Genomic DNA, 10,223 nt, shown 5'->3' with positions numbered 1-10,223 from the left:
TGTGCTACAGATGCAGGAACCTGGTAGGCTACAGTCCATGGGGTCGCAAAGAGTCGGACACGACTGAACGACTTCGCTTTCACTTTTCACTTTCATGCATTGGAGAAGGAAATGGCAACCCACTCCAGTGTTCTTGCCTGGAGAATCCCAGGGAGGGGGAGCCTGGTGGGCTGCTGTCTCTGGGGTCGCACAGAGTCAGACACGACTGAAGCGACTTAGCAGCAGCAGAAGCTACTATATTGCTTTGAAATTACCTTTTTTTGAGTGTCTCACTATATGGGGACGTCCATTTTGAATTCTCAGCTTGTTGGTTGAGGTCGCCACTTTCCCAGTAACCATAAGACTTAAGGGATATTAAAAGTTCTGATTAAATCTCAAGATTTGCAAGATCTCATCTTTGACAATAACTTCTGTCACCTTTCCATTTCTGCTGTTTTTTTCATTATTTACTAAAAAACGGACAGCCCACCCCTGTAGTGTTCTCCCTTCCCACCTCAGATTTCATATAGGCCTCTTGTAACTCTCACCAGAGTTCAGTGCTGTTGGCCTTTTCCATCGATGGCAAACTTGGTGTGGGTGGGGATCATGCCTGCCTTGGTCCCTGGTGTCTCTGGCAGGTGGATCCAGCACAGGACCTTACATAGCGTAGATGCTCAGAGTGTTTGCTGGGTGAATGAATGCTGTCCAGAGGCGCCTAGCCCAAAAGAGAAACAAGGCCTACAGTTACCAAGATACAAGTTAGATCCTGACATCGCCCTTCCTCTTCCCCCAGTCTCTCACGTTCCTTCAGTGTCTTCATGCCGTAGATCCTTCGTGTCTCCACCTGGGCTTCAGAATTGTCAGAGTGGATCGCAATAGCAATCCTGGAATGCCTTGGCCATCAGAGAAGCTCATCAGTTACCTGGGCTTATCACCCACATCTTCTTCACCTATCTCCCCTCTGGAGCTGCAGAGGATTGGTTTTTTGGGGGTGAGGACAGTTCTGGAAAGATGAAGACCACTCCCTGCAACTCCCCACTCTGTGGAGTGTTTCAGGGCTGTCGCTGCTGGGCTGGGCTGAGTTTACTACCCCCCATGGTGGCCTTCCATGGTGCCTCCTGCCAACCTCAGTCTCCTCGGTTGTCCAGCCTCACTCTGCTGTTGCCTCCTCCTATAAGAGTTTGTTTCCAGCCTCTGTCTTCATTCAGGAAAGAACTTGCTCTTTGTTATTTTATCTTGAATCTCTCCAGTTCTGCCTCCCTTTTGTGTGTGTGTGTGAAATGCACAGATCTCTTCCACTACAGAATCATCTTCACATGCTCTTTTATGAAAATCTCTCTTACTGGCTGCCTCTTCACCCACCGTTCCAGAACTGCCCAGTTACTAGCTCTGTGACTTGGGTGATCATCTTTTGGCACTTGGGTCTTCTTACCTGTAAAATATGCTCATGATCCCCAGGTGTACAGTGAGGAGCAAAGGCAGGTGACACAGATGCTGACTTCCTACCTGGCTCAGTGTCTGGGGCTCCTGTATTCAACACATTTGTTGTCCTCCCTGCTTGACTCCTTAGTGCTGATGCAGCTTCTGCTCTCTCATATCCTCTCAACTACCTTCACTGATCATCAGTCTCTTCTCTAATAAAGAAATCAAAAGGCCTTTTGCCATAATGTTTGCCTATTTGCATAGAAAATCACTAATGAAGTCGATGTGGCGGTGGGGGTTGGGGTGGACATGCATGGAACAGGGTAGACCACGTAAGAACTGGGAACAGGCTTCCCAATGTACATCTTTAAATCATTTTGATTTCCGAGTTGAACAGTTTTCCATTTTCCTGTATTAAGTCATCCCCTGTGGCTGACTGAAATACTTAACCTTTTAGACAACCCCTCTCTCCTGTTTTGAAAACTAAACTGTACTGATTCTCCTCTTTCTGACTGCTCTTTCTCTGACGATCCAACCTTCTCTCACTTCTGAAAAAGGAAGTGGTGGGAATTTCAAGATTTCACCCACCTTTCCTCCCCTTGGAAGCTGTTCACACGTCTGCAAGTCTTACCTTCTGAGCCCACAGGTTTCTTCAGAGTTTTGGTTCTTAAACTTCAAAGGCCACCTAGACACTTGCAGCTGGTTGTCACTATATCTAAAGCAGCATCTCTAAAATCGGGAATTTTACATCTATCCTTTTATTTTTATTTCAGGCTTTTAAAATACCTAGTTTCTTAAATTCTGTTACTCATGAGGATCGTTCATTTCAGTGGTGCCGAGTGTGCACCAAGCATTGTACTAGGCACTGGGATTCAGTGGTCGGCTGAGGAGGCTTGAGTGGAGAGGACAAGAGTGGAAAGAGGGAGGGAGATACCTTTAGGGGAGTAGATGGAAGGCAAACATGGGAACCTTGTAGGAAAGAAGGGTATCTGGGATTTTCTTCTCAGCACTGGAAAACCACTAAAAGGTTTTAGGCTGGAGAATGACTTCATTAGATTTATGTGCTGAAAAACATCATCTCAGGTGTTATGTGTAGAATGGACTGGGGGCAGGGACCTGGAATGAATGCCATGTGAGAAACAGGCTGAGCTAATGCAGTGGACTAGGTAAGACCTAGGTGTGGGTGATCTAGCTTGGGCACAGGAAGTAATCAGCAGAGGAAATGAAGGAAAGGAAGAGATGGGTTAGTTATGGGGAGTAAGGAAGGGAGTGGACTCAGTGATGTGCCTAGGTTTCTAGGTTTTATCGCTGAAAGGATAGCAGTGCCATTTATCCTGGGGTGGGAGAAGGGCCAAGCAGGCAGGCTGGACTTCTCTTTTGGGTTTACCAAGTTTGCAAAGTCATTAATATACCCAGGTGTCTCAAAATGATAAGTAGACAATTATATATACACAAGTCTGGACCCCAATGGTAAGGGTTAGAAATATAAATTTAGCAGTCTTTAGCACACAGATGGTAACTAAAGCCATCGGTGTTTTAGATGCTCAAGCTGGAGAACACCACAGCAAAGAACTCTGCCTTTTTTGGTGCTTCCATTCCAGTGAAGAAGATGCATAATAAAGTCTAAACAAGATCATTTAGAAAGTGCTTAAATTTTGTGAAGAAAACAGCATCGAGTAGCTTAGGGTAGGGATGGGGGTGACAGCTGATCATGTGAATACAGAATGGAGAATACAGAGTTAAAGGTAGCCAAGGAGGCAGCTTGGATGGGAAGGGGAGAATGGGTGCATGTGTATGTATGGCGAAGTCCCTTCGATGTTCACCTGGAACCGTCACAACATTGTTAATCAGCAATCGGTTCAGTTCAGTCGCTCAGTCGTGTCCGACTCTCTGCGACCCCGTGAATCGCAGCACGCCAGGCCTCCCTGTCTATCACCAACTCCCAGAGTTCACTGAGACTCACGTCCATCGAGTCAGTGATGCCATCCAGCCATCTCATCCTCTGTCGTCCCCTTCTCAAGTTTAAAAAAAAATGGTTAAAAAAAGAAAAAGCCAAGGTAGGGATGAGGAAGGGAAAGGATCTCAAGCACTGGTGGAACAAACACTTGACGGGAGCACCTCTCTGATTCGTTTGGAAGCAGGAATTTGTGAGAAATTCTTCCAATACCTCTGATCTTCTCCACGTATCAAGTGGACACAGGATGCTTGCTGGCAGTATCAGGGTCTCATTGCTGGTTGGCTACAGTAGGTTGACAGGAGTCCTTGTTTGCTCTGCAGTGATTTTTCCCCCCACCCAGAGATGCTGCTTTTGGTTGCTGGTAGAAAACAGAAAATAGGGTTTTTCCAAAGTAGGGATTTTAGCACCCTTATTATTAAAAATATAGGCTATTATATTTAAACTGGTTTAGGAAGGATGTGGGAAAAGGAAAGGGATGATGGACTTGAAGGAAGTAAATAGGCCACCATCCTGGAATAGCTGATGAGGCCAAACAAAGCCAAAGAGCAGCAGGGACCAGTTCGGAAGACAGGAGGTCAAGGTCAAAGATGCCGAAATTAGTGACTCAGGAGGGGAGCAACTTGGGGGTGAGTAGGGGGTTTCCCAGGTGGCTCAGTGGTAAAGAATCCACCTGCCAATGCAGGAGACCTGGGTTCAGTCCCTGAGTCAGAAAGACCCCTTGAAAGGAATGGTAACCCACTCCAGTGTTCTTGCCCGGGGAAATGCCGTGGACAGAGAAGCCTGGGGGGCTACAGTCCATGGGTTCATCAAGAGTTGGACACAACTCGTGGAGTAAACAACAAGGGGAGCATGTGGCCAGAGTGACTGGGGGAGTGCAGAAACCTGGCCATTAGGATGGATTTCCCAAGGGGATGCTAAAGTCACCTTAGGTGACAGCAGAGCCCAGAGCAGTGAGGAGGGCTGAGTCAGAGGCTAAAGTCTTGACAGCCATCTTCAATCCTACAACCCGCCCCCTACACTTAGCAATTTATGCATTTAAAAATAACCAAAATTTAGAGTAGAGTCGTTAGTGATACAGGTCTTCATAGGTTTTGCAATGACCCTCTCAATTCCACAAAAACAATACTGACTTGGCATAGGCAGGCCCGCAAGGTGTTTCTGACATCTAGTTCACCTCTCCTCCCCTCACATTTCCAGGTGTTCACATATTTTATGGTAAGAATTGAGTGCTAAATGACCTAACCCTCTGTACAGCAGACTTGCTTAAGACTGACCACCTTTTCAGAATTCCAGGTGTCTGGAAACAAGGCATTTTGGCATGGTAATTTTGGAATCCAACCTTGGTTCCTTAGTATGGTGACTGAGACAGGTTTCGATTAAATGATTAAGTCACATGGTGTCCTCAGGGCAGTGCCCAGCTAATAGGAAGCAATTAGTCTGTGCTACCTAGTTTGACCTGATTGAATTCTGCTGAGTTGCTGTTTCCTCATGAAACAGGCTTTGCTATAGTACTATCCGTTTCACTCAGCATTCTGAGAAGTCAATCAGACACAACACTACCTGGGAATGAGACAGTGTATTCATCTCCTTCCATTCTTCCCCTCTGCTATTCTAGCGGTGTTGCGTGATCACAGGTCTAACAAGTCTCCAGCAGTGAACAATAAGTAAGAGACTGTTCAGATGGGAACAAGCTGGCCTTTAGCGTAAGGCTCTCCCGTCCTCAGTGGTGAGCACAGCAAGCACGGCGCAGGCGCAGGCAAGGTGGCTTCCTGTTCAGAGGTGGCACGCGGCTGCCCTCCCAGGCGGTGGCAGAGCCCCAAGCACGCCTTGTCTTTCCTTCAGCTCCCTTCAAGTGTCTTCCCTCCCAAAGGCACATGGGGCGAAAACAAGGCGACAAAAAGGCAGCAGGAGAACTCGAGCTGCTCTCAGACTGTCTAAACCCAGCAGCGCAGCAGGTGGCAAGGAGCCTGAGCCCACCACCAACTGTCAACCCGAGAACCCCAGCAACACAAGCCACAACAAGGTGAGATCGATCAAGTGGAGGTCCTGTTCAGATGCTGAATGTCAGTCAGCTTTTGTGTGTGGACTAGAGTGACGGAGAAGAGTGGGAAAAAAATATAAATATTCAACAAATGAGCAAACTAAATGGGCACAAGAAAACAGGAAACCACAATAAATGCTTAGCAGCCAAACACATTTATTAGTCTTTTTTCTTTTTTTTTTTTCCAGGAACCCAAAAATATTTTGTAGTTATAATGTAAGCAACTGAGTTGCACATAATACAATCATATCTTTCCAAAATAAAATAAAATAAAAAACTAAACAAAAACAAAAATAAGCTGTTTAAAAGCCCAAAAAAAAAAAACCCTTCAGAAAACTCTTATATATGCATTACATCATCTCTCAGTTTTAATGAAATGACGACGACTTAATTCCTTATTACTCAACCTGTCACAATCCAATAAAAGACCACCCTTTAGTTTTTTTTGTTTTTGACTTTTTTTTTTTTTGAAATCCAGCATGAGAAATACAGTACCTGCTATGGCAAAAAATACACATAAAATGCAACTTTTCAGCTTATTTGTACATTAGTAGAGTTTAACATTTTATTGTTTGTTTTTTAAGTGAACCAGTGATTTTAAGTACCACTATACTAAAAAAGTAAAATAAAATATAGAAAAGGGGGGCCCAGCCTGCCATGCAAGTGCACCTCTAAAGTGCCTAGTTTCTGTGTCCATGTAAAACCAGTCATATGAGGAGCAATTTCAACAGATGGGAGTCTGATTAAACCTCTATATTTAAGGGAAAAAAAAAAAAGACAATGCCATATCCTCCCTTTTCTCCCCTCAAACTTGCTTAAATCCCATCATCCACTTTCTCTACCGCCCACCAGAAGAGAGAAAAGAAAGCCATCAAAATAATATTGTAAAAGCTATTTCAAGTATAAGAAAAAAACAAAACACTTCTAGGTAACTTGCAGAGAGCATCAAAATTGTGCAGCCATTTAGTCACGTTTACAGGTTTTGTTTCTGTGGACAGTGTTTCAGATGAGAGGGTTTTTGCTGTACCTTCCTGTTACCTGTTTGTGTGCAAAGTTGGAAAGCTGCCTTTTAAAGATCCAGCCTCTTTCTGATGCCCTTCTCTGCACCATCTGTGAAAGGGGGCAAGGAGAGAAGCGGGGGAGGAGGGGGCACTGAGGGGCAGCACCGCCCGAGTCACCAGGTGGTGCTTTCCCACCTCTCCTCTGCCCCCACCCCAGCCCTCCCTTCTCTGGTTCACCATCAGTGACCTCTCACTGCAGAGATTCCCATTCTTCAGTTTCCTGATTTGGTAGGATGTATTTTACTATGTAAACATAGCCCCCTAGGATTATGGAACCCAAAAGCAGCATGTATCTCTCCATCCACATGGAGAAAGATAAAATAGTCCAGAAACCTCTCCTCAGGTTGCTTCTCTTTGTCTGGTTTTAGTTACTCGAAACAGGGAGGGGGTGGGGTGGGCACGGAGTAAGTTGTAAGCAAATGATGGGAGACTTAGGTGTGGGCACAGTTGAGCTGTTTCTTTTTTTTTCCCTCCCAGAAAGGTTTTTTTTTTTTTTTTTAAACCTGTTAAAAATGTTCCTGCACCTAAAGTCATACTAAGGTTAAGGCCAAGGGTGCAGAATCTTGTGCACGTGTCTCTGTGAGCACATTCACGGCGCATGCACCATTTTTGATGTCTTCTGTGAGATCACTGGACACACTTTGGTCACTGTTGTGTGTGCAAAGGGTGGTGGGGGATGTGTCCCAGGATAGAAGTGCAGCGATCAGCAGAGCCCTTCGGGAGCGCCCCCTAGGGACATAAGGGCAGGAAAACCTCAGGAGGGACCAGAAGAGGAAACAGAAAAGGGGCCATCACACAGAGAAATAAAATCCGCAAGTTGACAGCGCCCAAATCAGAAGGTGGGTGGTGAATATGTGTGCATTTATTATCAAGTTTCTTCCCCTCAAAGGAAGTCGTCACTAGACAAAGATCAGGGAGCCCAACCTACAACGGGCTTCTTGACAGATACAGGGTTTATGTTTAAGATGGGGGAAGCTAGGGAGGCTGTGAAGAAGCTATCTCTAACGATCTATTCTGATCCTGCCTCGTGAGCGGCCAAATCTAGAAGCGCAGTAGCTGACAGATCCTTAAAAGCAGCCCTTGTTTAAACTTGTTTCCCTCCACCTAATATCAGCTTCAAGCCTTGTGGAGAGAGAACAATCTGAGGGTGCGAGCGCCTTTCAGGAAGGCTGTCCGCATGTCTCAGAGGAGTTTCTTTCCAAATAAGAAATCAACTAATTTCCAGAGCATCACAGTGACAAGGCTATGAATTCTACAGCACAAAACTGAAATGCCAGGGACTGATTCTCTTTATGATCTACAGTTACTCAAAGTGTGTATGTGTGTGTTTGAACCAAGGAAGGTTGAGAGCTCAAGGTCTCAGGGAGAAAATGTTCTGGAGTCCCTGGAGGTGACAGATCTTCCAGAAGAGAGCAATCCAGACACTCCCCACCCTGGACCCAGAGCTGAAATAGATGGCCTCTATTTCAAACAGGGTTTAAACACTGGTCTGCCGTCATTGTGTGTGGAAGGTGATAGAGAGACCACCACCCCACAAACGCCAAGTCCACTCCCCTGACCTGTTCTGCTCTTCTTAAACGTGAAAGAAAAAGAGCTGAAACTTCCTATGGCTTAAAAAAAAAATGTGGAAAATATCATATTTTAGGGTTACTTTCACAGCAAAGAAAACATTGCAAAAGTTATCCTCCTATTTACACGTTCATATTTTTCCAAGGATAACCCATTGGTGGCCAGAAAAGAAGGGGAGTTAAAAGGTCTACGCTGCAGGGGAAGTGGACCTGGAGGTATTGTTTTGTGTTAGCTGAAACATCAGAATTCTGCTTTTTGTGTGTGTTTGTTTTTTTGTCTAAAGGCAATCTAATAGATTGGAACCCTGATAAGACCGTGCCTGTGCAGGCTCGCAGGGGCACGAGGAGACTGATCAAGTCTGTTACTTGTTACAGTACTGTGAATGTTGACAGCAAAAGCGCTGCATGGAAACACTGTTGCTTGCTTTATTAGGACACTGTGTGTTGCCAAAAATGCCTACACCAGAGCAATGCGGAGGCCATGACTCACTGCAGGCAAGATCGACGGAGGGATGCTGTCAGGACCAAAAGGAGGCTGCAGGCTTTCAAACACCTCCCTGCTCACTAGCTACACACAGTGTAACAACTGCAAGGGCGGCAGAAATGTCAATATGGCGGAGCAGGAGGGGTTGGGAAAGAGAAGCCCCGTTGGCCTGTCAAGCAACCGTCCTCTTCTCCAGAGAGTTGCCTTACAATTAAATTCACTTAAAAACATCAAAGAAGAAAAATTAAAACGGAGCGAGGAGGAGGAGGTTTCTGAAATTGACATAAAGATTAAGGTCAGCACAAGTGAGGCATGGTTTCCTGAGCTTGCAAGGGTTCTGAATTCAGCAAAGGGTGAGAACTTTTTTCCAGAGAAAAGAGCAGTGGGGCAGGGTGGGGGGGCCTTCAGGGGCCTCATGCTGCACCAGGCTAACTAACACTGCACAGCTAGGATGGAGATCCTGGACCACAATGGTTGGTAGGAATGGCGCCCCCCAACTCCCAACCCCAGGAAGTGCCGGGCCGAGGCTCACAGGGCCCTGTATACCTCACTGTGCGGACCTTACGGCTTGGCTTCTCGCTCTCACTCCCCTTCCCTGCCAGCATGGGGGGCACACCATGGACACAGAAACCGTAGAACAAGGATGCAAAGCTACTTCCGTCCCCTTTCTGCCCTCTCCCCCACCCTCCCTTTGCAGAATGCATAGTTACAATTCACGTTACAAAATAAGCAATGATGACCACATATCGGACCCCCTTCTTTTTTTTGAAAAGAAAAAAAAAATCCAACAACCTCTTCTTAAATTCAGTATCAAAATTCACATTTGCATAATAATACATTTCAAGGCCATGAGAGAGGACGGAGCTAGCACAGAAGCATCGCCCCAGGTCTTCCTGAATGAAGCTGGAGGAATCTTGCGAGGGATTGCTTTCCCCTTTGGGGAGTTCTGAGGAATTATGGAAATGGCCCTTAGCATTCACTTGATATCTCTTTAGGAGGGAGTGGGGAGAAGAGGCGGAATCGTTTAAAACAAACGTGAAACAAAGGAGGAGACACTGCGGATTTCTAATGTTGAACTACAATGGTTCTGAAGAAATAAAACATGGTTTCTGATTTTTCGCTTTTCTTTCTCAAACATGTCCAACTCATCCTTTCAAAAGCCTTTTCCTTGTGTGTAATATACCCTGTTCGCATAAACAGCAACATTATGTGACTTCCATTTGGGAAAAGAATTGCCTTCTCAGGACACAGACTCAAAGGGTGGCCACGCACTGCCTGCTCTGTGCGCGGCAGGAGCAAGAAAATGCCTGCTCGACGTGCACAGATGTGTCACAAATCCGTGTTACCAGATTTCAATTTTCCAGTGCTTACAGAAAAACAAAAACTAAGACAGCCACAGCCACGCACGCACATATACACGGAGAAGACTAGGCAATGCTGAGAGACGTTCAACTTGCACTCCTGGACTAAGCCAGTGTCTGTTATCTGTGCACCATCACCTCCTCGTTCCCTGTCCCAAGTCCCCGAACTTCTTCCCCGTGACTGCAGTATGCAACACTGAGGCAACTGAAAACCCACGGCTGCCATAGCAGCGGCCCAGAGAAATGCTGACTTTCCTACAGACTAAGGGGACCGTCTGTTTTATCCCAATGGGTAGGTTCTTCCTAAAACAGACGGTCTCTGAACTCACAAAGGCACATTCAGAAATACT

This window comes from Bos javanicus, chromosome 5 (genome assembly GCF_032452875.1).
Source record: "Bos javanicus breed banteng chromosome 5, ARS-OSU_banteng_1.0, whole genome shotgun sequence".
NCBI classification, from domain to species: Eukaryota; Metazoa; Chordata; class Mammalia; order Artiodactyla; family Bovidae; genus Bos; species Bos javanicus.
This window is presented reverse-complemented; position numbering follows the sequence as displayed.